The following is a 4,754-nucleotide window of genomic DNA, read 5'->3' as shown; positions in this document are numbered from 1 at the left end:
AAAGGTTTGGAGTAAAATTCATTAATACATGTATATATGTTAAAGGTCACATCTACATAAAATTTGGGGAGGCTGTTTTGACTAAATATATGAAACTACTTAGTAAATGGAATGGAAGTTTGGAACTCAACAACCAGTTATTTGTGGATGTGTATCTTGTTCAATCATGTGAACAAAACCTCTACCTGATAGGTATTCTGTCCTGTAGATAAGTAAATAAAAGTAAGGATTTAGGAGAAAATTCTGTGAATAGTTATACATTTTTTAAATGACTAAGAAACATGGTATGGTGAGAATTTTTTGCTGTACTCAGTTCTTATTTGTGTTTCTTTTTCTTCAGAATGCCTACCACATTACTCTGGTAGATACTCTATTCATTAATACTGCATTTGGTGTTATCAATTCCTTTGAAAGTCATTCTTATTTTGTTTGTTATAGAGCCCAAGCTCCTACTGCTTGCCACACAAGAAGCCAATAAATCGAGTTGTTAGGGCAAGGAGTAGTGACTTCGTTCAGAAAGCTGGCAAACCGAAGAGATGGTGAGCTCATGTCCCAAAGAACCATCTTGCCTGAGTTAGGATTCAGGCTTCTTTTATACTAAAAGGGGAGGGACTAAAGTCAAACATGTCCTGGTCCCCATCAGCCTCCAGAGGGGATGTGTTAATTTCTTCCTTTCTGCATTCACTCACATATGGTCCTGGTCAGGAACTTTCCTGTAAGCTAAACAAAGGTATTTTAGTTTAATTCTCATTGCCTGGAAAGCAGGGTTCTCAGAGATAGGTCATTATGTGTATTTTAAGCTTATAGGCAACATCCCTTTAATGATTAACTTATAGTAGAATACAAAGCTTCTTCCATATTACAATATTGCACTTGGTGTTTTAATTGAGTCCTTTGGAATTCATTCCCATTTTGTGACAATACTGATTTCTGCTGGTGGTGGCTGACATTGTGGGAAGAATGAATTGTGCATCTAGTCTGTAATTTATACCTTCATGTACTCTAATGAGTCAAAGTATAGAATAAGGGGCTTCCCTCATAGCTTAGTTGGTAAAAAAAATCCACCTGCAATGGAGCAGACCCCAGTTCGATTCCTGGATCAAGAAGATCTGTTGGAAAAGGGATAGGCTACCCACTCCAGTATTCTTGGGCTTCCCTGTGGCTCAGCTGGTAAAGAATCTGCCCACAACGTGGGAGACCTGGGTTTGATCCCTGGGTTGGGAAGATCCCCTGGAGAAGGGAAAGGCCACCCACTCCAGTATTCTGGCCTGGAGAATTCCGTGGACTGTACAGCCCATGGGGTCGCAGGAGTTGGACATGACTGATCAACTTTCACTTTCACATAGAAGAGTGATGGGAAACTAGAGTGAGTGAGGAGTGTTAGCAGAAAGTTATATCCTGCTGCTGCCTCTGCAGAATGTCACACTGGTGGCCAGGGATTTTAAGTGATGCTTCATTTGTCAGAGTAGAAAACTTTAGCATAAGCATCCTCTCAGAAATCCTAGAACAATAGCATCTCTTTACTTGTTATTTTCTTGGGAAGTTCCAGAAGAGAGGATAAGGAGAGAAGGCTGATTTTGAAAAGGAAAAAGAAAGCCAGTCTTTTTCTTTTTTTAAAATTATTTTATTGAAGTATAGTTGTGTTCATTTCTGCTGTACTGCAGAGTGATTCAGTTATAAATAAATATACATTTTTTATGTTCTTTTCCATTACTGTTTATCACAGGGTATTGACTAGAATTCCCTGTGCTATACAGTAGGACCTTGTTGCTTATCCATTCTATACATAATAGTTTGCATCTGCTAATCCCAAAATTCCAATTCATCGCTCTCCTGCATCTCATCCCCCTTGGCAAACATAAGTTTATTCTCTGTTTTTGTGAGTCTGTTTCTGTTCCAAATAGGTTCATTTGTGTCATATTTTAGATTCCACATAGAAGTGTTATCTTATGGTATGTATCTTTCGCTTTCTGACTTACTTCACTTGGTGTGATCATCTCTAAGTCCATCCAGGTTTTTACAGATAGCATTATTTCATTCTTTTTTATGGTGGTCCATTGTATATATGTAATAGCTTCTTTATCCATTCATCTGTCAGGGGGCATTTAGATTGTTTCCGGTTTTGGCTATTGTGAACAGTGCTGCTATAAACATAGAGGGCATGTGTTTTTTTGAATTACAGTTTTGTCCCAGATACGTGCTCAGGAATGCAACTGAAGGATCATATGGCAACTCCTTTTGAGGAACCTCATACTGTTTTCCAGAGTAGAAAGCCAATCTTTACATCTATATCAGCACAGCAGGAATCAGCTGTAGTCTGTACCCTATAATCTCAGGGTCTCAGCAACCATGTACTTAATAATATTAAGGACTTGGGGAATTGCAAAAGTTAAAGCCAGGTCTATAGTCAATGTGCATCCATCCTTTCCTGGAGATAAGACTGTTGGGAAAATAATTGTGCTCTGTTACCTCTAAATCATGCAAGAAGCTGAATAGTGAAATAATGATAATACTAGTAATACCAGCAGCTGACAATCATTGAATGTTTACTAGAAATCAGCAATATACTAAGCACTTTGTAACTATTATCTTACTTAAGCTTGATTACGATTGGGTTCCCTGGTGGCTCAGATGGTAAAGAATCTGCTTGCAGTACAGGAGACCCAGGTTTGATCCCTTGGAGAAAGGAATGGCAACCCTCTCCAGTATCCTTGCCTGGAAAACCCCATGGACAGAAGCCTGGTGGGCTCTAGTCCATGGGGTTGCAAAGAGTTGGACATGACTGAGCAACTTCCACATGATTCTACAATATTGTAATTAGTATCCCTACCCTGTAGGTAAGGAAATTGAGGCTTAAAGGTGACAGAGCAGGTCACACAGCTGGTGAAGTGGGAGAGATGATAGTTTCAAAAAGATATGTCCAAGTCCTAATGCCCAGTACTTGTGAATGTGACTTTATTTAGAAATAGGGTCTTTGTAGATGTAATTAAGTCAAGGATCTTGACCTGATTATCATCCTAGATTTAGTGTATGTGCTAAGTCGCTTCAGTTGTGTCTGGCTCTTTGAGATCCCATAGACTGTAGCCTGCCAAGCTCCTCTGTCCATGAGATTCTCCTGGCAAGAATATTGGAGTGGGTTGCCATGCCCTTCTTCAGGGGATCTTCCTGACCCAGGGTTTGAACCTAGGTCTTCTGCATTGCAGGCAGATTCTTTACCATCTGAGCTACTTGTGAAGCCCCCTTGATTTAGGGTGGGCCCTGAATCCAACAACTATCTTCCTTATAGAAGAAAGGAGAAAGATATGTGTGCCTCACACAGAGGAGGCCATATGAAGATGGCAGCAGAGATTGGAGTGCTGCATCTATAAGACAAGAAACATTCAAGATTATTGGCCATCAGCAGAAGCTAAGAGAGTGGCATGAAATGGATTTGCCCTCAGAATCTCCTGAAGAAAGCACCTCTGGCAACACCTTGATCTTAGACTTCTGGATTCTAGAGTTATAAGAAAATAATTTGTTATTTTAAACCACCCCATTTGTGGTTATCTGTTACAGCATCTCTTGGAAATTAATAGAACTAGCAAGTGATGGAATCAACACAAAACCAAACACCAAAGCCCATATTTAGAGTCCTCTTCTTTATACCCCTCCCACATCGAATGTAAATATCATTGTGGGTTTAATGTTATTTGAAAAAAGCAAATGGATGAATTTTTTGTTTTTCTCTCATCCCTTTGGAAAAATGTTAGTGAAAGAATACATGTGTGATAAGAATGGTTGTGCTGTTGGTGGACAGCGGTTGGGAACAACTGTGAGCATGCTCCTATAACATTTCCCTTAAGTTCACATAAATATAATAGCAAGTCATTGTAAGACCAGAGATGTAGTATTTTAGATTCTTTGATGAGACATACTGCTAAAACTCTCCTAAAGTGATAAGGGCATGTATTTAATGAATATATCTTCAAGTCTCCTAGCCCAGTTCACCCACTGACTCAGTCTCAACACAGAAAAACTGTTGAGGAGCATCCCTCCTCACTTCTTTTCTTCAGTAGACATGATTATCTTAGTTTACAAGCTTTTCATTTTAATTGTGCTTGTGGTTTACTCTGCAGAAATGTCAAGAAGTAAAGAAAGTTAAGGGTGAGTGAGCTTGGACAGGAAAGAGGTATTACCTAGGACAAAAGGACAGGTGTGAGAGGAAAAAGAATTACCAGGAAAATGACTGAAGGAAAACTATATAATGCTGGTGGTGCATGTTTGAATAAGATAGTTGATTTGTACTTTTTCTGCCATCGTGGTTAAAAGAGTAGGTATTAGAGGACATAGGGTAGAAGTGTGGATTGTTCTTTTTTTCAGTTCTTGTTAGGTTTTGGTTTTGGTAAGAAGTCTTCTTTTCCTTTCCCCTTTGTCAGCACAATCCAGTGGCTGCAAACATCTAACAGAAAGGTCATTCCTGAAGTTGCTAACCTTTAAGGATGCCCAGTGAAGACTCTCCAATCTCATTATGCTAAAACCAATGGCTTTTTCAGTGTAGCATTATTGAAATGGCAGGACATTTGTACAACTTTTTCCCCCCTAAAGCATTTTGTCTCCTTCTTATAAAGATTATTCCTTGTTGGATCTTTCTAGCATTGGCATTACTGTCCCTATCTTTTGCAGGAAGAATTGAGACACAGGGACGTTGAGTAGCTTGTCCTAGAACATGTGGTTCTCAAAGAACCCAAGAGTCTCTGGGGATATTTCATGATCTT

Source organism: Cervus canadensis, chromosome 6 (genome assembly GCF_019320065.1).
Source record: "Cervus canadensis isolate Bull #8, Minnesota chromosome 6, ASM1932006v1, whole genome shotgun sequence".
In the NCBI taxonomy this organism is placed as follows: Eukaryota; Metazoa; Chordata; class Mammalia; order Artiodactyla; family Cervidae; genus Cervus; species Cervus canadensis.
This window is presented reverse-complemented; position numbering follows the sequence as displayed.